Consider the following 26,495-nt stretch of genomic DNA (forward strand, 5'->3'; position numbering starts at 1 on the left):
CCACACCAAGATAAACTCAGAATGGATGAATGACTTGAACATAAAGAAGGAAGCTATGAGTAAATTAGGTGAACACAGAATAGTATACATGTCAGACCTTTGGGAAGGGAAAGATTTTAAAACCAAGCAAGATTTAGAAAGAGTCACAAAATGTAAAATACATAATTTTGACTACATCAAATTAAAAAGATTTTGTACAAACAAAACCAATATAACCAAAATCAGAAGTGAAATAATAAACTGGGAAACAATCTTCATAACAAAAACTTCTGACAAAGGTCTAATTACTCAATTTTACAAAGAGCTAAATCAATTGTACAAAAAAATCAAGCCATCCTCCAATTGATAAAAGGGCAAGGGACATGAACAGGCAGTTCTCAGCCAAAGAAATCAAAACCATTATTAAGTCCATGAAGAAGTGTTCTAAATCTCTTATAATCAGAGAGATGCAAATCAAAACAACTCTGAGGTATCACTTCACACCTAGAAGATTGGCTAACATGACAGCAATGGAAAGTGATGAATGCTGGAGGGGATGTGGCAAAGTAGGGGCATTAATGCATTGCTGGTGGAGTTGTAAGCTGATCCAATCATTCTGGAGGGCAATGTGGAACTATACCCAAAGGGTGCTAAAAGACTGTCTGCCCTTTGACCCAGCCATAGCACTTCTGGGTTTGTACCTCAAAGAGATAATAAGTAAAAAGACATGTACAAAAATATTCATAGCTGCGCTCTTTGTGGTGGCAAAAAAAAATGGAAAATGAGGGGATGCCCTTCAATTGGGAAATGGTTGAACAAACTGTGGTATATATTGGTGAAGGAATACTATTGTGCTCAAAGGAATCATAAAGTGGAGGAATTCCATGGAGACTGGAACAACCTCCAGGAAGTGATACAGAGCAAAAGGAGCAGAACAAAGAGAACATTGTACACAGAGACTGATACACTACGGAAAAATTGAATGTAATGGACTTCTCCATTAGTGGCAATGCAGTGACCCTGAACAACTTGGAGGAATCTATGAGAAAGAACACTATCCACATTCAGAGGAAAAACTATGGGAGTAAAAACATCAAAGAAAAGCAATTGCTTGATGACACAGGTCAAGGGGGATATGATTGAAGATGTAGACTCTAAATGAACATCCTAGTGAAAATACCATCAACATGGAAATGTGTTTTGTTCAAGGACACATGTAATCCTAGTGAAATTGCACTTCGGCTATTGGAGGGATGGGTGGAGGGAAGGGAGGAACAGAAAATGATGATCATAACCAAGGAATAATGTTTGAAATTGACCAAATTAAAAAAAATGTTAAAAAGTGTTTATTTTTCTATTCATTATTTTTTTTTCTATTTTACTACTCCCCTAGAAAGTTGTCAATCATATAAGAGGCAAATAGATGGTGCAGTATATACAGTGCCAAACCTGTGTGGTACCAGATACTTATTAACTGTGTGACACTGAGAAAGTGACTTAACTGTCTGCTTCAGTTTCCCTCTTTGTAAAATGAAGAGAATAATAACACCTACCTGATGTGTTGATTAAATGAGGTAATGTCTGTTATGCACTCAGCACAGTACCTGCCCAATAGGAGGCGATTAATAAATGTTTATTCCTTTCCCCTATAAATTATGGATTCAATATATTCTACTAGATTGATTGCTTGCTGGAGTTGTGATTCATTTAAATGTTATTTTTTTTCAAGTAGTTGAATGTGTATGCATTATGCTAACTGAGATTCACTATACCAAAATCCTCTATTACTCATGAAGAAAAGATTTCAGAAGTGTTGAATGAGGATAACACCTGGAGAAGCTCCTTTTTGCTCTTTCTGTCAGCAATAAGAATAGCATATTCTTCTGGACCTTTTCATTAACAATGTCTTACTGTCCTTTGCATGCATGTTGCCTACCCTACTAAAGTGGGTATTTTTAAGATAAGAAATATTATGGTGGTTAGATAATTGTGGACTCTATCCATCCATCCATCTCTCTTCTCTCTCTCTCTCTCTCTCTCTCTCTCTCTCTCTTTCTCTCTCTCTCTCTCTCTCTCTGACTATCTGAGTGTCTGTTCATTTGTCTGTCTGTCTGTTTATTCATTTATCATTTCCTGATTCAGTGTGTAACTAAACTAGCACTGTGGTATTGGTAAAGCCATTAAATCTTCCTGAACCTCAGAATCCTTATCAGTAAAATGGATATAATGGTATCAATGAAACATGATTATCATGAGGAAAAACTTTGTAAATCTGAAAGGAATATACAAATGTCAGTAGTCTACCTTGGATATTCTGTCATTGCCTTTGGGTCCCACTCTTCATGATCCCTCTTGGTGTTATCTTGGCAAACATATTGGAGTGTTTTGCATTTCCTTCTTCAGCTCATTTTATAGATATAGGAAACTATGGAAAGTTAAGTTACTTGCCCAGGTTCACACAGCCAGGAAATATCTTAGGCTAGATTTGAACTCATAAAAAGGAATCTTTCTGACTCTAGGTCAGGCAGATTTATCCACCTCTCTCTCTCTCTCTCTCTCTCTCTCTCTCTCTCTCTCTCTCTCTCTCTCTCTCTCTCTGTCTCTCTCCTTCTCTCTCTCTGTCTCTCTCTCTCTTCCCCCCTTCCATTCCTCCCTCCCTCCCTCCCCCCTCTCCCCTTTCTCCTGCTCCTCCTCTTCCTCTTCCCCCAGTGCCTAGCTCAATATCTGGTACATAATAGGTGCTTATGAGCTTATTAAGCTCCTCAGTCAATTATTTTTTTTATATAATCTACAATGCATAGACCACTCTGCATGGTATATCTTCAAAATCTATTAGAAGGAAATTTCTTCAGAGTTAATACTCTTCTTTTCAGGAATACCTGCTCTGTTGGAGGTGACAGCAATATCATTCACCATTTAAGTGTAAAAGGCAACACTACCATTCATCCAGCTTTTTTTTTAATGGAAAATCTTTTTCTCCTCTTCTGCATTCTGAACATTTTGACATCTCAAGGGCATAATTATGCTTTAAATAAGTGTTGTGTGGGGGTAGAATCACAGGAAGCTCATAGAATTGTTTATTAAGACTTAGATCATTTCCCACTATCATTTCTCACCAAAATCAATACTCAACCAGGGATAATGATAGTGGCATAATGGCAATTTTGTGGTTTCTCTTTTTGTCTTGAAAAGCTAAATGAGGGCATAAGATAATGGGTGGGGAAGAGAAAAGAAGGGTCAGTTTCTAAGCCAATTAATGCCTTTGCTACCAAACACTACATTTAGGAAACTGTGAAACCTCAAAGTGAGAGTTGGCAAAAATGTCAGCCAGTAAACCCTGCTGCTCATCCAATGTGTAGTCAAGCATTGAGAGAACCGGGTGCACACAGATGATACTTAAGCTGTTTGTAAAGAATGAGCAGTGATTGAAGCAATTTAGTTGTCTTCAGGATTTCCTAGACCCATTTTTACTCATTTTTGATGGCTTCCTTGTTTAGAATACTCTGTGATCTGATGTATTTCCATGACAGCTTTTCAGTTTACCAAAACATGAAAGATGCATTATGCTGTAAATTGAGGAGTATTCATTAGATAGTGTTATTTTGAAATAATCCACTGAGTATAGAGTTCCAATTCATCAGAGTTCCATGAAATTGGCATATTTGCTAATGGCAATTCTAAATGATCTATTTTAATACATTTACAAATCTAGATAAGATTGTATTATTTTCTAGCAGATATAAATTTGTAGTGAGAGATATTTCCAAATTGTCAAGTTTTTTATTCAGTGGTCAATGTTTTGTGCTGTATGATGATAAAACAAAATTCTTTATAATAATAAGGAATGAATATCTTTCACTTGTTAAGGTAAGGTAACAAAAATATTTTAGAGAGGCAATATGTTCCAGTTAAAATTTGTCAGACATAGGGGAACAGAGTACTAAGATCTATCATGAACTAAGTGTCTGTGCTTTGGAAAATCACTTAAGACTCCTGTTTCTCAATTTTTCTATCAGAAAGAAATCCATCAATATTTATTAGGTGCCTATTAAGCATCAAATATTGTGATGATAATTGAGGAAGAAAGAAAGAAAGAAAGAAAGAAAGAAAGAAAGAAAGAAAGAAAGAAAGAAAGAAAGAAAGAAAGAAAGAAAGAAAGAAAGAAAGAAAGAAAGAAAGAAAGAAAGAAAGAAAGAAAGAAAGAAAGAAAGAAAGAAAGAAAGATAGAAAGAAAGAAAAGAAAGAAAGAGAGGAAGAAAGAAAGAGAGGAAGAAAGAAAAAGAAAGAGAGGAAGAAAGAGAGGAAGGGAGGAAGGGAGGAAGGGAGCGAACAAGTAAGGGAGGGAGGAAAAAAGGAAAATAGAAATTCCCTACTCTCATAAAGATTGTATTATCCATGAGTGGGGGAGGTAGAGGAAAATATTTATATAAAAATACACAAGTTGGAACACTATATATATATATATATATATATATATATATATATATATAAAGAAAAAAATACATAATAAATACACAGTAACTTAGGGAGGTTAACAAAATAGGGGTGATGAGTAAAATCAAAATTGTAATGGTTTCCTTTATGGTTTTCAATGAACTTATGATAAAAAATTCTACCTTTTTAACATCAATATTCTCCTAGTGATACCATAGTTTTATGACCACTGGAATATGATATCTAAATAATTAAAATTATGAATAATCTAAAAGGAAAGCTCATGCAACTGGTAAAGGGTGAGACTTGAAATCAGGAATACTTCAGTTCAAATCCACCTTCAGCTGCTTTATTAGGTGTGTAACCTAGGGTAAGCCACTTAATTCCTGTCTTTTTCAATTTTCTCATCTGTAAAATGGAGAAAAAAATTACAACTATCTCCAAGGATTTTTGTGAGCACAAAATTAAATATGTATAAATAGGCACATTGGTAATTACATATATTATATATTATTATAGCATATATATATATATATATGCCAGCCATTTTTATTATATTCAGAACCTCAGCAGAGTTCACCCTGTAACAGAAGTATTCACTCCAAAGCATTTCTAGAAATTATTCATCTATCCTCTGCCTGAAGACTTCCAGTGAGAACAAACATGATCTTCAGAGAGTGCTCATTCTACTTTTGGTAATATGATTGTTTGGAAATTGTCCTTACCTCAAGTCTATATTTGCCCTTTTGAAAAAGTATAAATCCTCTTTCTGCCCTGTAGGATCAGAAAGAATCAACATCATTACCATTCCATGTAAGTCATTCAAATATTTGAAGAATGATGCCATTTTTCCATGATCTCTTATTTTCTATAGGCATTGTTCAGCATGAGAAGGTTGTAACAGATCACTAACAATGATTTGTGCACAGACATACAAAAACAATGGAACCAAATAGATCGTCCAGAAAATATATGATTGGGAAAGAATCCTGGTACCATTAATTGAGAGCCAAAAGGACCTGAAGACATGATCACATCCAGTCATCTGATTTTATAGAGGAAGAAACTAATTCATGGTGTGGGTAAGTGACTTATAGTCACAAAATACTTTAGTGTAAGATAAAGCTTGGCCAGAGTTTTTGTGACTCCAAATTTGATATGTTATCTATGAGTCGGGTGCTAAAAGAAAGCAATAACAAATATACTAAGATATTTATATATGTCTTTCTATCTATCTCATGGAAATTGTACAAAAGAGAAATTGTATGAGGGGATAGCAGTGTTTCAAAAATGCAAAGACAGAGAGGTAGCTACATAGATACATATAGATAAATGCAAAGGACTCACGTTAAAATATAAATCTTAAAGGTGTCTAGGTAGCTCAGTGGATTGAAAGCCCAAAATGAGAGGGCCTGGGTTCAAATCTTGTCTCTCACCTGTGTTACCTTGGACAATTCCCTTAACCTCCATTGTCTACCACTTAATGTTCTTCTGCCTAGGAACCCATGCACAGTATTAATTTAGAATGGAAGATAAGGTTAATAATTTAAAATTTTTATTCTTCATGTAAGAGATAAGTACTTTGGGGGCTGGGATTTTTTTCTTTTGGTTTCATTGTTTCTCTTGTACTTCACAAAGTGCCTGGTACACACTAAGTGAATTATGGTCTAATTTATAGGTTGCTACATTTTGAACATATGATAAAGATGAGAGAGAGAGAGAGAGAGAGAGAGAGAGAGAGAGAGAGAGAGAGAGAATATGTGTAAGTATGTATTTAAAGTTCATTGTGAATTGTAGTATTCAATTCTACAGAGAAGTCCTAAAGCTCCACCTTTCACCTTCAACCTTGAATACTAGTGCTTTTCTGATTTTTAAAGGTTCACCCTTAACATCTTTTCAACATGCTGTCTTTTAAGTTTATTTGTTTTCAGGCAATAGTAACAGTTTGCTTTCTTGTCTTCTTCCTTGAGGGCATGTTCCATGAGATTGAATTATTAAAACAGGCCCAAGCCCAACAGAGCATTCAGAGAATAGGACAAACTTTGATTCAATCTCAGTGGAATAACTGCAAGGTAATTGCTCTATAGCCATAACTTTTTCCATGCCTAAATAATTGTGACTCTGATGGCAAAGAAATATGTTCCTATGTAAGTTTCTGGAAGAAGGAATTATGTGGGATCTACAATTATAGATCTAGTGCTAGAAAGGTATCTAAATGAAACTCCTTATTTTAAATGAGGAGATCAAGAACTCTGAGTCCTTAAGTGAGTTGCCCAAGGTCTTGCAGTTCATAAATAGGGGGGAAAGGATTCAAATCGAAGTCATTGGACTTCAGAGTCAGCACTCTTCCCACTGGGACATGTAAAAGAATTATTATGAGAGTAAAGTGGTTGTAAACATTTTCTTATTTCCTGACAGGGATGCCAGTATTTCAAAGATGTCTATCTTTCATTTGTCTTTAATAACATCACTTCCTATTAAAATTTTTATATTATATGCTTTCCTTAAGAATCAGAGGAACCAGCATAAAAAAAACTCATTAATCCTCAGAGCCTTTATGAAGAAGTTCAATTTTTAAATGTTATTCATTCTCTTTTTAAAGTGGGTAAAATACTGCACAGAAAGTATACTTGAGTTGAGAATAAATGACAAAATACCTAGAAATAGAACTGAGGCTTTTTCAATTTGCCTTTTTTTCCTTTCTTCCCTCTCATTTATATAAAAAAAAAATCTCCTCTGATAAGAATTTATTTTATACCCTGATATTAAGTCAGAACCATAACTATTAAGTTCAAGATTTGTAGAATCCATTCTATAGTATTAATGAAAAGACACAGAAATAGAACTGAGGCCCTCTCACCTCTCCATTTTCTTTTCTTTTTCCTCATTCATGGAAAATCAGAAAGTTTAAGCACCCCTGGGAAGCCATTTGTTCTATTCTTTGTTATTAGGTCAAGATTATATCAACCTAGTTCAGGAGTTGGAAATTCTAATCTATAGTGGTATCTATAGAAATTTCCTTATCTGGGGACTTCAATCAGCCAGAACTCATTGAAAAATCAAGAAATAAAGAAAAAATCCTATATGCAACTAGGAGATATCTCAAAGTCCCATTTATTTAAAGGTCAAATATGTATTTTACCTATCACTGCCTTTGCTTAAAATCCATTTCTTGCTATTTAAGACATAATTTGGGGGTCAGCTGGGTGGCTCAGTACATTGAGAGTCAGGCCCAGAGATGGGAGGTCCTGGGTTCAAATCTGACCTCAGCTGTGTGACCCTGGTCAAGGCACTTAAACCCCACATTGCCTAGTCCTTACATCTTCTTTGCCTTAGAATAAATACCCAGTGTTGATTCCAAGACAGAAGGTAAGGGTTTTAAAAAAGGCATAATTTTAACATGTTTATCATTAGTTTTCTCAAATAAAAATTCAAGTAATGAATTAGAAAGCATGCGTCTAGGGGCTGAGTCAATATGGTGGCATAGAATCAGCAAATTTCAGACCTCTGAAAAGTCTTCCTTACCAATTACAAACTAAATACTCGTAGGGGACTGAAAATCAAACCTAAAAACAAGACAGAGGCAAGGAACCCTCCTGCTGGACTCAACTTAAAGGGTACACCACCAAAAACCCAAAATTGAGGATAGTGAGCTTTAAGGGGAAGGAAGAAGAAAGGTCCCAGGCCCCTGCCCTACCTAGAGAGCTAAGCCTCCAGCAGCAGCTGGAACATCTGGCCAGGAGGATGCTGGTCTGCAGAGAGTAACTTGTGGGCAAAGCTGTGCCAGGTTTAGAGCATCAAACACAGGTGGCAGGAAAATCATTGGAGAAGAAGCACAGAGCTCAGAGTGGGTAGCCTCGTTGTAGCAGTGGAGAAACTCCATATCACCCCCCCAAGGTTTTGGCCTCAGGGCACATTCAGCTCAAACCAGCTGGACTTAATCCCAACAAAGCTTTCAGACGGTAGAGAAGCTTAAGCTCCAATACCCCTCCCCCACAGACTACACTGAGAGATTTGTTGACTAAATTCCAAAGCTGACAGAAAAGCCCAAAACAGCAAATCCAAAAAAAAAATGAGAGGAGAAAGACTGCAGACAACTTCAAGGAGTAAAGAAGGGGTAAATATGAGCAAACAACAGAAAAAGAGAAAAAGAAATTACAATCAACAGCTTCTATCCTGGCAGTGAACAATAAGCAAATGGAACAGAGAAGGATGAGGGAACACCAAGCAAAAAACAACAGAATACCCAGCAAATTGGATAGCGTTTTTGGAAGAACTCAAAATGTAATTCAAAACACAATTAAGAGAGGCTGAAGACAACTGGGGAAAGAACTTAAAAAGCAAGATAAGTCATCTGGAAACAAAAAACAGTGCCTTGAAAGTCAAAAAATTAATCAGCTTGAACATCAGGCAGAGGAGATGAAAGATGATTTCCAAAGAAAATCAGACTACAAGGAGAAGGATGACCAAAAAGCCAGGGATGAAATTCAGTATTTAAAAACCAGAATACAACAATTAGAAGCAAAGGACTTCACAAGGCAGCAGGACACTATAAAACAAAATAAAAAGAATGAAAAACAAATTGAGGAAAATATGAAACATCTCAATCACAAAACAGAAGATTTAGAAAATTGTTCTAGGAGAGACAACTTAAGAATCATTGGTCTACTGGAAGACCATGACAAAAGAAAAAGCCTAGACATCATTCTACAGGAAATTATCCAAGAAAACTGCCCCGATATTGTAGAACAAGAGGGGAAAGTGGAGATTGAAAGAATCCACAGATCACCTCCTGCACTTAATCCCCAACTGACAACACCCAGAAATGCTATAGCCAAATTCAAGAACTACCAGATCAAGGGGAAAATATTATGAGCTGCTAAGAAGTCATTCATATACCATCGAACCACAGTGAGGATAACACAGGATCTGGCTGCTTCAACATTGAAGGACCAAAAGACATGGAATATGATATTCCAGAAAGCAAGGGAACAATGTCTATGACTAAGAATCAACTACAATTTTCTAAATCTTTTGTTTTGTGAATGAGATGCTTCATATTTTCCTCAAAACTGACTACATATTTACATGTGAAAGTATGGTCATTTAACAAAATAGAAGAATTCCAAGCATTTGGAGACCTGAACAGAAAATTTGATGACCAACCAGGGAACTAAAGTGAATCATCAAAAGGGAAGGAAAACAAAACAAAACAAAAATAAAACCAAAGAAACCCAAAATCTTTTTTTAAGATATCTAAATTGAAACAATATGTATCTCTCATAGAAAATAGGTTATTGGTAACTCTTAAAAATTGTTATGATCATCTGGGCAGCTAGAAGAATTACAATTAGAAAGAATAGTGACAAACTTTATAGGATGAAAAGCCAAGACATAAATATGTATATAGATATATGTATGCATAAATACATATATATGTATATATGCATATATGTATGTATATATATACAACTAGAGTTTTAAAAAGAGATTAATACTAAAATAAATGCAAAAAGAAAGATAAGGGTATAAATTTATATGTCACAAAGAAGCACTTGGCAGGAGGGGGGAGAATATCAATATACTGGAAGGGTAAAGAGGTTGGACATAAGAAATACCCAACTCTTATGTGCATTGAAATTGAATTAAAGAGGGAAGAAAAATCAAATACACTGGGGCAGAGAATTGATTTGCACCCTATATGGAAGTAGAAGCCTAACAAACAGATTGGTGGGGAGGGAAGCAGTACAAAGAAGTGAGAGGGTGGGAGGTAGTTTAAAAAGATTGTGAAGAAAATAAGAGGGGAATAAGAAGGGGGAAGAAATGGGAGTAAAATAAGGGTGGGAATTAGGGGGGACTGATTAAAAACAAAACATTGGCATAGAGGAAATAATGAAAGAAGAAAAGGCAGGACTAGGAGTGGAAATCAAAATGTTGGGAAATACACAGGTGATAATCATAACTCTGAATGTGAATGGAATGAACTCACCCCTAAAATGCAAGTGAATAGCAGATTGGATTAGAATAAAAAATTCTACCATGTGCTGTCTACAAGAAACACACATGAGGAAGGTAGACACACATAGGGTAAAAGTCAGAGGATGAAACCAAATCTATTCAGCATCAACTTATTAAAAAGAAAGGAGGAGTCACAATCATGATATATGACAAAGTCAAAATAAAAATAGATCTAGTTAAAAGAGATAGGGAAGGTAATTACGCCCTGATAAAAGGCAATATAGACAATGAGGAAATATCAGTACAATAGATATATGCACAAAATGGAATATCCTAATTTCTAAAGGAGAAACTAATGGAGGGGAAGGATGAAATGGATGGAGCAACTATACTAGTGGGAGACCTGAAACTTTCTCTATCAAAACTAGATAAATCAAACCAAAAAAAAATGAATAAGAAAGAAGTGAGAGAAGTGAAGGAAATCTTAGAAATATTAGAGTTAGTAGATACATGGAGAAAAATAAATAGGGACAAAAAGGAATACACCTTTTCAGCAGCAAATGGTACATTCACAAAGTTTGACCATGTACTAGGGTACAAAAGCATTGCAAACAAGTTCAAAAGAAGACAAATAATAAATATAACCTTCTCAAATCACAATGCAATGAAAATAATAATTAGTAAAGGTACATGAAGAGGCAAATCAAAAATTAATTGGAAACAAAATAATACAATTCTCCAGAATCAGTTAAAGAACAAATAATAGAAACAATTAATAATTTCATTAAAAAAATGACAATAATGAAACATCCTTTCAAAATCTATGGGATGCAGCCAAAGCAGTACTCAGGGGAATTATATCCTTGAGTTCATATATGAAAAAATTAGAGAGGGCAGGGGTCAATGAATAGGGCACGCAAATTAAAAAAAAAACTAGAAAGTGAACAAATTAAAAATCCTCAAACAAAGACAAAATTAGAGATCCTAATAATCAAAGGAGAAATTAATGAAATTGAAAGTCAAAGAATTATTGATTTAATAAATAAGGCTAGGAGCTGGTACTTTGAAAAAATAAACAAAATAGGCAAAGTACTAGTCAGTCTAATTAAAAAAAAGGAAAGAAAAAACCAAATTGACAGTATCCAAGATGAAAAGGGAGACCTCACCTCTAATGAAGAGGAAATTAAAGCAATCATTAAAAACTATTATGCCCAATTATATAGTAATACATATAGCAATCTAGGTGAAATGGATGAATATTTACAAAAATATAAATTACCTAGACTAACAGAGGAAGAAATAGAGTACCTAAACAACCCCTTATAAGACAAAAAAATTTGAACAAGTCATCAAAGAACTCCCTAAGAAAAAATCCCCATGTGCAGATAGATTCACAAATGAATTCAATCATACATTCAAAGAACAACTAATTCCAGTATTGTAGAAACTATTTGACAGAATAAGCAAAGAAGGAATTCTACCAAATTCCTTTTATTACACAAATATCGTACAGGTTCCAAAGCCAGGTAGGTCAAAAACAGAGAAAGAACACTACAGAAAAAATCTCCTTAATGAATATAGATGTAAAAATCTTAAATAGCATACTAGCAAAAAGACTCCAGCAAGTGATGATGAGGGTTATTCAATATGACCAGGTAGAATTCATAACCAGGAATGCAAGGATGGTTCAATATTAGGAAAACCATCCAGATAATTGACCATATTAACCAACAAAAATCACATGATTATCTCAATAGATGCAGAAAAAGGCTTTGACAAAATACAACACCCATTCCTATTGAAAACACTAAAAAGAATAGTAACAGAAGGGTCTTTCCTAAAAATAATAAACATTATATATCTAAAACCATCAGCAAACATCATCTGCAATTAGAACAAACTAGAAGCCTTCCCAATAAGATCAGGAGTGAAACAAGGATGCCCATTATCACCTCTATTATTTGACATTGTACTAGAAAGACTAGCTGTAGCGATTAGAGAAGAAAAAGAAATTAAAGGTATTAAAATAGGCAATGAGGATACCAAGCTATCACTCTCTGTGGATGATATGATGGTCTCCTTAAAGAATCCTAGAGAATCAACTAAAAAGCTAGTGGAAATAATCAACAACTTAAGCAAAGTTGCAGTATATAAAATAAACCCACATAAGTCATCAGCATTTCTACATATCTCTAACACATCTCAGCAGCAAGAATTAGAAAGATAAATTACATTTAAAATCACCCTAGACAATATAAAATACTTAGGAATCTATCTGCCAAGACAAACACAGGAACTATATGAACACAACTACAAAACTCTCTCCACACAATTAAAACTAGATCTAAACAATTGGAAAAACATAAATTGCTCATGGGTAGGATGAGCTAATATAACAAAAATGACAATCCTACCCAAATTAATTTACTTATTTACTGCCATATCCATTGAACTACCAAAAAACCTTTTAGTGAATTAGAAAAAAAAAATAACAAAGTTCATTTGGAAAAACAAAGATGAAGGATATACAGGGAAATCATGAAAAAAAAATGTGAATGAAGGTGGCCTTGCAGTACCAGATCTCAAACTATACTATAAAGCAGTGGTCATCAAAACAATTTGGTACTGGCTAAGAGACAGAAAGGAGGATCAGTAGGATAGTCTTGGAGTAAGTGACCTCAGCAAGACAGTCTATGATAAGCCCAAAGATCCCAGCTTTTGGACCAAAATCCTCTATTTGATAAAAACTGCTAGGAAAATTGGAAGACAGTGTGGGAAAGATTAGGTTTGGATCAACCTCTCACACCATACACCAAGATAAACTCAGAATGGATGAATGACTTGAATATAAAGAAGGAAACTCTAAGCAAATTAGGTGAACACAGAATAGTATACTTGTCAGATTTTGGGAAAAACTTTAAAACCAAGCAAGAATTAGAAAAAAATCACAAAATGTAAAATAAATAATTTTGATTACAGCAACAACATGGAAATAGGTTTTGATCAAGGATACATGTAATACCCAGTGAAATTGCATGTCAGGTACAGGAAATGTGGAAGTAGGGGAAGGAGGGAAATAATATGATTCTTGTATCCCAGGTTTAATGCTCTAAATTTACTAAATAAATTAATTTTAAAAATAAAGCATGGGTCTAGTACATTGACAGAAGCAAAAATAGGGTAATAAACTGATAGAAAAAGAAAAGACAAAGTAACTAAAAAAGTGATGCAAAGTTTTAAAAATCTTGCCATTAGTCTTTAAATGGATTAGCGCATTAAAGGAAAAACATATTGTGCTACTTATAATGACTGTGAACTGCTTTGTAAATATTAATAATATTCAGAATGCTCTTAATGGGACAGGATTCTATCTAAGACTAGAAACATAGATCTGGGAGTTATCAGCTTAAGGATGATAATTGATCCATATAATTTGATTATGTAACAGAGATAATGCATATATAAGAGGAGGGAAGAGCTTAAGATATATTTTGGGAATGTACACAGAATGACAGACAATTTTATAAATGATGAATGAATAAATTGAGATTGAGAAGAAATTTTCAAATAAATAGGAGGACAACCAATAGAGAGAATGGTATCACAAAATGTGCATTCATGAGTCTAGGTTAATCAATAGTGTCAAATGCTACAGAAAGGTTAAGATGAATGAGGATTGAGAAAAGAGCAGTTATGACCATTAAGAGATTTTAAGAAGGTAGTAATCTGATCTCTTGACTACATTGATGAGTTCTTCAAAATAATGTGTAGTCACTTATTAAAAGTTATGTTAATTCTTTACACATAAATGCACCCAAATTTTAAAGGTATTTGAATGTGAATAAATGGAGATGAATATCTTTTTCCCTTTTTTCCTATATTACTTCTCCAATTTCTATAGAGATCTCAAAATAACAACACTTGCATAGTATACATGTAAAGTACAAATCATATCTCACATTATCCTGTTAGCAACTCCACTAGACAGAATAGGTATTCTGATATCCATTTCACTGATCAATAAACTGAACATCCATGACGTTAAAGGCAAATGTACCTAGTCAGTGGCAGAAAGAAGACTTTAACCAATTCTTTCTCCTTTCCACTATTCCAGTTACCTCTTTTTCTCATTCACATCTACATTACTGGAACATTGCCATAATTCTCACTTCTCTTTCTGTAACTCTTGGAATCTAGTCTCCAAAACTTTTCTCTAAACCTACATATCTGTCAGGAGTTAGGAAGCCTTATCTTCCCAAGTTCAAATATGGCCTCAGACATTTACTAGCTGTATGATCATAGGGAAGTCACTTTATCTTATTTGCCTCAGTTTACTCATCTGGAAAATGAGTTGGGGAAGAAAATGACAAACCACTCCATTATCCTTTGTCAAGAAAACCTTAGATGGTATTCATGAAGAGTCATACATGACTGAAAACCACTGAATAACAGCTCTTGTTTTTCTAGTTCTTTACCATCCTCTTCTCCATTTTATATCAATGCCTCTTAAATGGTCATTCTTACGGTATACTAACTCAACCAGACAAAATGCCATATTTCTATTTCTGTCAGTGGAAACATAAATTCAGGCAAATTTATTCCAGTTAACAATTTGATGTGTGCAGATGGTGGTGACAGATGAGAGAACCATGGATAAGTCAGAAAAGAGGGTTACTAATGTAAGCAAGTGTCTGATAACATTACAGATTACAATAAATCCTAGCTTTCTTATATGCTTTCCTGACAGCATCATTAGCATTCTATTCCACTTGTTTGCTTGGTTTCATATGGTTCTATGGACACATCTTTGCTTACATGAGTACTAGTATAACACCAGGGTGAGCACAGAAACTTTCTGTAAGGTGAAAATTTACTAGGTCCTCATACTTACAAACTTTAGACCACATTAGACCACATTGCCTGCTTGAATGCCTGGATCATAATGAACATAGAATTAGAATTTGGAAGAACCTTAGAGGCTCAAGTATAACTCCTTTATTTTAAATATGAGAGGATAGAGACTCAGAGAGTTTTAGTGACTTTCTCTTTTTCAGATGAGTAGAAAAATCAGTGAGAGTCATAATTTGAATCTAATTGTTTTTTTTATTCTGAATCTGATCTTTTAAGTCAAAAAGCACTCTCCTTGTCTCCTTTACCTTTATAATTCTTTATTTCTTTCAGACTGAATCACCTTAACATAGTGTTTGGAGTACTAGATTTGTGATCAGAAATATCCAATGCAAATAATATAAAATTTCAGTTTCAGTTGGGAGGACTTGAGAGTGTACCCGAACAATTCAATCTATTATATTATTTATCATCACTGGATTCCTCTATATAGATGAAGAATTGGAGAGAAAGGCATCAAGATCATTGAGTTTCCAGCATATGTAATACATCTCCAAACCGTTTAATGTTAGGAAAACTCACCTAGTCCAGGGGTAACAACCTCAAATAGAAATAGATACCACTAGGCTAAAATTGGAAAATAAGGGGGTGTCCATTGATTGGGGAATGGCTGAACAAACTGGTATCTGATGGAGATGGAATACTATTGTATGGAAATGAATAATGAACTGGAGGATTTCTATGTAAACTGGAATGACTTCCAAGAATTGATGCAGAGTGAAAGGTGTAGAAATAGAACATTGTACACAGAGACTGATAAATTGTGGCACAATCAAATGTAATAGACTTTCCTACTCACAGCAATGCAATGATCCAGGTCAATCCAGAGGAATTTATGAGAAATAACCCTATCCACATCCAGAGAAAGAACTGTGGAAGTAGAAATGCAGAAGAAAAACATTTGATTCATCATGTAGTTTGATGGGGATATGATTGGGGTATTGGCATTAAAAGATTACTCTATTGCAAATATGAATAATATGGAAATGGGTTTTGAACAATGATATATAGATAACCCAGTGGAATTGTTTGTTGGTTCTGGGATTGGGGAGGGAAGAGGGGTAGGAAAAATCATGAATCATGTAACCATGGAAAAATATTATAAATAAATATATAATAAAAAAATTTTAAATTAAAAAATAGAAATAGAAACAGGGACTGCTAAACCATACATAAAGAAAGATCTTTATGAATTGTATATTGACTTAAGAAACCACATAGACTTCTATATATTTTAGTTAATATATCAGCACATGAAAATCAGATAGGAACGAGATAAAATTAATAAAGAATATTATTATATATTTGACAATCTGTTTTCAATATTTATGTGATATTTATATATAATATATATGAATATATATACATCACATGAATGTATAAAAATCAGATTAGAATTATTCATACATAAAAGAAACATAATTCATGTTTAATATTAAATAAATTTAATGTTATTACAAAATATCACTATACCAAGATTTAAAATTACTTTACCATTATTTGTTAACAACTTAACATTTTTTGTCTATTTTATCCATATTAAGCATGAGTTTTTATGATAACAGAATTTTCAATATGGATAGTAAATGGATATGTTATTTTTGTCCTAATGAAATTTTAGTAGTCTTCAGGAACTAAAATAATGTCTGACATAGAAACAGACTACCAAAAATATTGCTAATATTCTTTCAGCAGACATGTATATTTCAACACAAAAATCTTAGTAGGTAAGAATAAAAATATGGAAAACTAACTTCATTATACTTTTCCTTTAGTGCTGCCTAAAACTGAATTGCAAAAAGTTCCATTTGAATGTTAACTTTTCATTTTATCAACATCAAAAGGAAATGGAGCACTGAATGGTAAAAAAATTGTTTTCATACATTTTGAATCCTTCAAATTGCCTTTCAAATTCAAATAGTAATCCCTGAATATTTGTGGCATACTTGCTGAAATTACAAGAACCAAATGACTCTTGGTAATTTTTACATGTATGAAAATGATTCGAAGCACAAATTTACTATAGTTTCAAAAAGACCAAGTTTTATCTTAAATGCTTTAATAGTCTTATGTAAATGTTATAAGCTCATCTCAACACTAAAGTTTTAAATTCAACTCACTTAAAAGCCCTTTAATATCTATAATGAATGTCAAATCCTGAAACCAGTTTTTATTATTGAGATCTTCTGGTGACTCTCTTTTAATTTCTAAAAAAAGAAAAGCAACACTTTGATTTCATGACAAAATTAACAGGATTGCTTAAAAATTCAGAAGAAAGCCAACCAATGTCTGTATGATAAAGTAAACCTTTTTTATTTTTTGATTTCTTTGGATTTCTAAGAGGAATGAACAAAAGTGACATTTACTCAACTCTCAAGAATGTATACAATTCACTCTTTTCCTAACAAACTTTTGCACATGTTGTTTATTTGTTAATTTTTCTAATGTGTTTTTGTTTTGTTTTGATTTGTTTTAGACAGCAAACACAGCCAAAAGTGATATGTGTAGGCCATGATTCCTCTTCTCCAATTACTGTTCTGGTAACATATTTTGTCTCTCTTACACCATGAAAGAATCCATTATGTTTTGATATCAACTTTCTATTAGAAAGCAGTAGTGGAAGGTAAGTAACATCCCTATTTGACTGACTCAGTTTACTAATTAATAAATTGAGCTAGAGAAGTTAACCAATCCAGTATGTTAGGCAAGAAAACCCTAAATCGAGTCATGAAAAGTTGGACACAAATGAAAATGACTGAAGAACAACCTTACCATATTTTCTTGCAACTCAATATTTCAAATCAATTTTTTCTTTAAGTCTGACCATCACCATGTTAATCAAAGCTAACAAAGAAGAATAAATATGGTAACACATTTTTCATTTTTTATGATCATGAAATTGAATCCAAAGAAAGTTTGTTGGCTTTTGGTTTTAAAATGCTGTTTAATCTATGCTTTATTATATTATTGTATTTTTACTTATCTTATAATTATTATATTTTTACTTATTTTGTTAAATATTTCCCAATGACATTTTTTAAAACCCTTACCTTCTAGCTTACAATCAATACTGTGTATTGGTTCTAAAGCAGAAGTGTGGTAAGGGCTGGGCAATGAGAGTTAAGTGACTTGCCCAGGGTCATAACAGCTAGGAGGTATCTGAGTCTAGATTTGAACCCAGGACTTCCTGTCTCTGGGCCTGGCTCTCAATCCACAGAGCCACCTACCTGCCCTCTCCTAATTACATTTTAATTTGGACTCTGTTACCCTGAAAAGTATTATGGACTGCATCTAGACTTGGTCTGCATGTTTAATACATCTCATGATTTTTTCAGGGGATAAAGTGGAGTGACTTACAGAAAGTATATAGCTAAGATTATAATCTTGAAGAATGATATTAAAGAGACAAATTAAGTAAAGACAGAAAGAACAAATCTATCTTCACATAAGGTTTATTTCCTTGACTTTAATATCAGGAACCTTAATTTTAAATTGCATTATTTTAAATGTAGTATTTAAATGATCCTAGATCTCTCATTTAAATTGAAAGAAAACATCAGAGTTATTATAAAAATATTATATTTTAAGTAAAATTCAGAATCTGATGCCTAACCTAGATGTCCATTTTCTTGGAAAAATTATAAACATTCCACTATCATTAGAAATAGAGCATCTGGGTGATAGTAGATAAAGCTTGGAATGATAAAGACTCATCTTTTTGAGTTCAAATCCAGTCTCAGACATTTACTAGCTGTGAGACCACATGCAAGCTATTGAACCCTGTTTGCCTTAGTTCTTCATCTGTAAAATGAGCTGGAGGAGGAAACTGCAAACCGTTCTTATATCTTTGCCATGAAAACATCAAGTGGGGTCATGAAGAGTTAGACATGACTGAAACAGGTGAACAACACAATGATCACTGGGGCACATACTCATTCATTACAAACCCAGCGTCAGTGGTTTCATTTGTCAAACAATCTAAAAGAATGTAGAAAACTTTATGATTTGTTTATCTCTGAGTTATAGAAAACATTAAAGCAAATGTGGTGTCCTAGAAATGTGGGGCTTATTTGGTGAGACAAATTGGGCTGATTTTAGAAATATTTATTTCTTACATTTTGAGAACATATCTTTTAAAAGTGATAAAGATATGGTCAGGGTTCAAGAAAGTTCCTTCTCCTGTATTATCAACAATCAATATTTTGTTGAAAATTTAGTATAAGGAGAGAGAACTATTAATTATTTCAAGATTTATATATGTGACACTGGAAACTTCCATGGCTAATTAAAAGATAACATCAGAAACCGTTCATCTTAAACTGATAGCTTCTGTATACAGATTGATTTTTCCTAAGGAAGGCTGAAGAAGGCAAGCACTTTTATTCACTGAAACAATTATATTTTGAATTACATCTATAGCAAATATTTAATTCCATCCATAGTAAATATCAACTTCAAGTTCAACTTTCAAAAAATCAGAATTCTTGAATGCAAAATATTAAAAAATTCAAATAATGAAATTTCACTTCTTATTTCTTTACCTCGCTAGTCAGTTGTTCCTCTTCAGTAATTTAAAAAAAATGATATGTTTGCTCTAGTTTCTATTCTCTCTTCTCTTAATATTAGTCAAAACTTATCTAAAATCACCAATCTATTTATCAATGATCAAAGGCCATAAAGAAACAGTTACATGACTAGTTGATGTCACTGTCCCTGATGTCATCATTTTTCTTCATACTGACATAATTTGATAACATTTTTGGAAATTGTTCCATGAATTCCAAAGTTTCTTTGACACTAATAATAATATAGTAGAATAGAAAAAAACATATATTGGATTTGGAAGTCAATTGGCTAACCTGTATAGTCACTAGCTACTCAAATAAATTCTGAGCATTATCTGCAAAATGGGTACCATATCAATCCCTCTATTTACTGCCACAAGTTGATGGGAAGGCACTGTTTTCCAGACTGCAAAGAACTACATAACTATATATTAATAATTTTAGTAAATTCAGTTCATTTTTATGGTAGTTTATTCTATCATTTTCTTAATTTGATGGGACAGAGAAGACATTGCTCAAAGCTGCAATTTAGAAAATACCTAGAAATAGAAATTAAAAAATAGAAATAGACATCATGTTTCTTAACTTTGTGTTACAGTAGATAGATTAAGAAATTCAAGAACAACCTCTAACATATATGTTTATGTACGGGAAAATTCACATCTTTTCAGTGTTCCTTGTAATTTTCTAAGAGTACCTTGCAGAAATACAGCTATGTGATTTTGGTGTTATCCTCAACTTTTCATTTTCATTTAATCTGTTACCGATTTTTGTTCTATCTCATATGTTTATTCCTTCCTACTTATGTAACCACCAACCTTGTTCAGGCCTTCACTACCTCTCACGTGTCTGATTGCAACAGTCTCTCTCTCTCTCTCTCTCTCTCTCTCTCTCTCTCACCCCCCTCTCTCTCCTTTTCTTCCTTCCAACTCATTTACTTAACAAATACCAAAGGAATTTTACTAAAATGTAGGTCTCTGCATATTAGTCATTCTTCCATCTCCCACCTCAGCCCCCCAAATTCCCAGGCTCTTTATTACTTCTTTTTTAAACCCTCACCTACCATCTTAGAATCAAGAATCAATACTATGTATTGGTTCCAAGGCAGAAGAGTGATAAGGGTAGGCAATGGGGGTTAAGTAACTTGCCCAGGGTCACACAGCTGGGAAGTATCTGAGGCCAGATTTGAACCTAGGACCTCCCATATCTAGGCCCAGTTATCAATCTACTGAGCTACCCAGCTGCCACCACCTTATTACTTCTAAGATTAAAAAGTAACTTATCAACATTTGAAGCTTTCCACCCTGGCCCCTTTATACCTTTATATTCTATTTAAACTTATCTCCCCTCCATGAAATTTGCAATCCAATCATGTTGTCCTATTCACACTTCTATATACATGGTATTCCATCCCCTATATCCATGCCCTTTCTCTGGTTGCCTGCTGTTCTTGTAATGAGAATCCACTCACCTCTTCTTTCTGGACTTTCTGGATTCCTTCAAGTCTCAGCTGAGGTACTTATTGCCTTTGTAATAAAGACTTTTATGTTCTCTCCAGTGTTCAAATTTCTTTTTTTTTATACTATATGTATTCCTATATATGTATATATTTTTTTTTCTCAAGGGTAGGGATTGCTCCTCAAGAAGCAGGAATTGTTTCACTTTTGTTTTTCTATCTCCCCAATATTTAGTGCAACACTTCAATGTATAGTAAGCATTTAGTAAATGCTTATTAATGAATGATAAGTTTAGTGTTGAAGATGTCTATTTTGGGAAATGTATAGAACATTTGGGTATGGTCCTGGAGCTACAAAGAATAATGGGATAGATAGACAGATGGAAAGACAGATAGACAGACAGCAAGAAAGACATTGATAGACAGATGGAGAGATAGGCAGAAAGATAGATAAATAGATAGATAGATAGATAGATAGATAGATGGATGGATACATAGAAATATATAAACAGAGAGAATCAAAGGAAACAGAAGTGCGTGTCATGAGGGATGAGGATTATGAAAAGGCCAATTAGATTCAACAAGTGAAATATTATTGACAAATTTAATGAAAGTAATTTCAGTTGAATGATGTAGGTAGAAGAAAAATAGCAAAAGGTTGAAAAGTGGAAAAGTAAAGCAACATTGAGGTTCACTTTCATGTCCACCAAATTTGCAAAAACCACACACATACATATGCACATTTAAAAGAGACATTTTGTTGATGAACAATGGAAAAAGAGGCACAATAATGTGGGCTAATGGAATTGTGAATTAGTCCCATAATTCTGGAAGAAAATTTGGAAATACAAACTTCTAACTCACTGAATTCAACATACTCTTTGACCCCACCACAGCATTAGTATTCATACACTCCTCAAAGTGACTAAAAGGGAGGGTAACTAATCACATAATAATAAAAATAAAAACAGATTTCCTTGCTTTTCTTTGTATCAAAGCATTGAAAGTAGAATGAGTTTCTAAAAACTGAGGAATGGCTGAACAAAGTATGTTATATAAATTCAATAGAATATTATTTTGATGCATTTTTAACAAAATAATAGCTCCAGAGAAACTCAGAAGGACTTGTAGTAACAAATCTTGAAATAAAAAAGGAAGACTAAGAAAATAGTTTCTACAATGACTTCTATAATATAAAAGGACTTTCAAAGATTTAAAAACCTGTTATGAAAAATGAGTCACCAATCATGACTTTGGAAGACATATGATATAGCCTATTTCCTAATTGTTGTCAAAAAAAGGAGAAAGTCAATGAATCATTTTTAAAATACACAGGAAAGCAGAAAAACATTCAGAAAAGGATAGAGAAAAATAAAGCAAATCTTACATTTAAATATTCAAAAAATAAGTTCACAGTTTCAAAAACAATAATCTTTTTAAATAAAAGTTAGCAATAGCTATTAACAATACATAGTTCTTTAAACTTTAAAAAAACACTTTATGGATATTATCTTTTTTCAATTCTGAACACTCCTGAAATTTAGGAGCTATGATTGTTATTTTACAGAAGAAGAAACAGAGGCAAGAATGGTGAAGAGACTTAGGTAAGGTAACACATCTAATTTGTAAAAATTAGAATCAAGTATTCTTTAAATTCATAATACATTATTTTAAAAGTAAATTAATAGATAAGAAATTAAGTCAAGGAGATCAATGAATAGGTAATAAATTAAGTCAAGATTAGAGAATTTATCATGATTTTGTAAAGAAGAAGAGAGCTACATGATAATTGCTAGAAAGAAAAATAGGAACTACTCAGCACAATTTTTTAATGTTTTTCTTTTTAAGGAGGCATTATCCTCATTCCATCTCCACCACAGGGGTAGCAAAAAAAAAGGTATCTGTGATATGTAATCATAATGAAGATATATTCATAAGACCATTGATTAAAAAAATAAATTGATAGTTAATAAAGTTATTTGCACTAGCATATTTAAATTAATAATGTAATTGTGATGAATCTTGTCTTGGGAATTATATCTCTAGTTATTTATAATGCTACACAGGAGAAGAGTAGAATTCTATGTCATCTGAAACTTGTAAACAAGCAGGTATAATGGTGGACACCTTCAGAAAGCTTTCTATCTACTCCTCTTGGGAGAAACAAAATGTGTGCATATGGAAGAGTTCATAAAAATCATAAAAATAAGTACAAATCAACATAAAATTGATATGTAATATTTCAAGTACTCTGCCCTTTGTCAATTATCATACCTGGCCTGGAGTAGAAATAACAGATCAACATCTGGGATAAATTATATCACATTTATGTCTACTCAATGTTTTCAGTGTTACAAATCTAGTTACTCTAGCAAATACAACCTTGATGGTAAAAATGAATTAATGAATGCTAAGGAGGGAAATCAACACATAGATGGAGAGGAGAGAGATGGGCTCTATAGTATGAGCACTGGTATATATGTAAAGCTCAGTTGTTGATTTTTGTTTTGTTTTGTTTTTCTTTGTTTTCACATTAGCTGTCAAAGATTCTTTCTCATTGTACCCTGAGCAGATATGCTTGAAGCTTTAATTAGTGATCAGGCAATAGAGAAGTTGGAAAACATGAAAGAATGAGCCCAGAATAATTATCTTAATTCAACAAATATTATCGAGTACCTACTATGTGCAAGGCATTGTCTTCATTTTTCATAATTCATTGGCACTGAAGTCTAATGAGAATCAGTCAATGTAAATTCACATTTGAATTCTTCACTACCAAACATTGTAGCTTTTTAAAAACATTGTTCCTCCCAGAGTCTCCATCAAATGGAGAGGGGCTGTAGGGGTTGAATTGCATGATATTTAAAGTTGTGTTCAACTTTCAATTTCTGTGAATCTAAGTGAAAAACAAAAGCAAAAGGGGGTAAAAGTACAAAATAGAGTGGTAAGGGTATAACTATTATTAAACAAGGTACTGTGTGTGAACTGATTTACAAGCCTGAAAGTCTATTTAAATATCACTTCTCTTCCTCCTCCTACTCATCATCATCATCATCATCATGATGCCATCATCATCAACCTTTTGGCAACATGGTACAGGTCATTAGAGGGGTTAGCATTGAAAGACATAAATACTAAAAATATAAAACCACTTTTCCATCCTTAATTAACTGCATGCAACATTTTCATTGTTGATTTAATGATCTGAAGAGGATTCTTAGACAATTAATTATTTTTGAAAAATATCCATACCCCCATCTCCCATCTATGCCAAGGATAACATAAGCAAAAAAAGAATATCAATAATGCTGTCTTCAGTGCTAGGACCTACCACCAATGACCTTTGTGATCATGGGCAAATTATTTCTTCTAAATAAAAGAAATACAAATCTTCTAAAAAATTGAAGCTCCTATATAAAATAATAATTTACCTTTTACATATATGCATTATACACATATTATACATATTCATATACATATACACATATCTATACACATGTACAAATAGACACTATAGTATAAACACACATATAATAAACACACACAATGCATATATGTCACTGTAAAGATGTCTCATAATCTGCAAAAAATCAACTTGGCCAAAACTTCTGGGTCCTCACTTTTAGATATTTTAATGCATATTACTATGGTATTAAAAGTTACTTGCAAAACCTTAACAACTTTTGATGAGCTTTCAAATGGTTTTGGAGCTCTTTAATGGTTAGTTACTCTCATTTTGGCAAAGAAGGCATGCATAAACCCTAAAATCCCATTAGTATACATCTGACACTTGCTATAAACATGTTTTTGTTCAGACTTGAATTGGCTGAAAGAGACAAATCGAACACTCCTGATATTCAGAATCAAGAGACAGGACTGGGCTTGTCAGAGGCATAAAAGTGTCACATCAGTGAGAAGCCCCCTGCTGACTTTAAGTGCTACTTGGACACCTCCAAACCTTGACTTTTAATTATCAAAAATGTCAGTTTGGATAAACGCAAATACATGTTACCTTGCCAGGTTCAGGGAAAATAAATCTAAATATCACAAGCACACAAAAAGTCTGGTATGTAGATCATCATTCAAAAGTTTCATTATATTCTCCAGTCATATCGTATCAGAATAATTGAGATCTACAGAATTAAATAGCAAACATTTAAGACTAGTCCCTGTTGCTTTCTCCCATAAGTCACTGCTGCCAGTTTTCACATTAATATCCCTGAATTCATTATGTCTGATCACACCCAGGGCTTGACTAGTAAAACTTGTTACTAGAGTCCTCATCGAGCAGCACTTGAGCCCTCTAAGTCAATTAAGAACCTTTATTGTATCTGATTTTTTCAGTATCACTGTCAGTGTTAATCCTTTCCATCCACAGCAGCATTTGAGCAGATGTAATGTAATGTACTTTGTTTTGCAGCAAAATTGTGAGAATCATCACAGTAAAAGAACCGGAGCACTAAGAGATGAAACACAGGACAAAAACATTTAACTGTCCTAAACAGAGAGTCATGAAACATTTTTATACATTCAATTGAAGCAGGAAAGATGATAAATAAAATGGCATTTTTTACTTTCCATCCTGCATTTGCACCCTGAAGCTTTTTACTGTATTTGTGATTTTATCCTCAAAAGGGAAATAGGAGCAAAAAGAATTTTTTTAAAGTACTCTAACTTTATTTAAGAACTGAAAACCTTTTTACTCACTAGAGGCTTTCTTTTGCTAACACAGAAACAACTTTGGCAAAAGAGTCCCAAGGAGCTATTAGTTCAGAATTAACAAAGTTCAACTCATTGTGCATATCTAGTAGCCTTTTACAATTCTCTCTCTCTCTCTCTCTCTCTCTCTCCCCTCAAAGGCAAAATGTCAAAAGATTCCAGCTGAGTGATATGTTGTAAGTTTCATTCTGAATAACGGTCTTGTCATGCCAATTACTTTCCTATTTCAGAAGAAATGCCTAGGTTTCATTGCCAATTATTTTTTACTGCAAATGAGACTTTTCCAGGTGTACATTATTAGCATGCCCCCTTTTAAAATTTCATCCTGCTATAACCCGCTCTTCTTTCACTACATGTTTTAAACATCTTTCTACTTCCAATCTCCCTGGCGGCTAATCCTGTTGGACTCTAAAAGCAGTTTCTTCTAGTTTCCTAGGTTAGACACATCACCTTTATTTGGAAAGAGAAGAGAAATC

General features: G+C 33.4%; 1 protein-coding gene across 13 annotated transcripts in view; it reads right to left on the bottom strand.

The window, feature by feature from the left end:
• MGAT4C (MGAT4 family member C) overlaps positions 1-26,495 on the bottom strand; it is a 1,236,972-nt gene that overhangs the window by 361,652 nt on the left and 848,825 nt on the right. For 7 of the 13 annotated variants that reach the window (XM_056798596.1, XM_056798593.1, XM_056798597.1 and 4 more), the window contains one exon: positions 16,079-16,149. The exons of the other annotated variants lie outside the window; for them this stretch is intronic. The gene's annotated coding sequence lies outside the window, so the exon portion shown is untranslated. The remainder of the gene's footprint in view (positions 1-16,078; positions 16,150-26,495) is intronic. 13 annotated transcript variants of the gene reach the window in all.

The sequence above is a fragment of the Monodelphis domestica genome, chromosome 5 (assembly GCF_027887165.1).
Source record: "Monodelphis domestica isolate mMonDom1 chromosome 5, mMonDom1.pri, whole genome shotgun sequence".
Taxonomy (NCBI): domain Eukaryota; kingdom Metazoa; phylum Chordata; class Mammalia; order Didelphimorphia; family Didelphidae; genus Monodelphis; species Monodelphis domestica.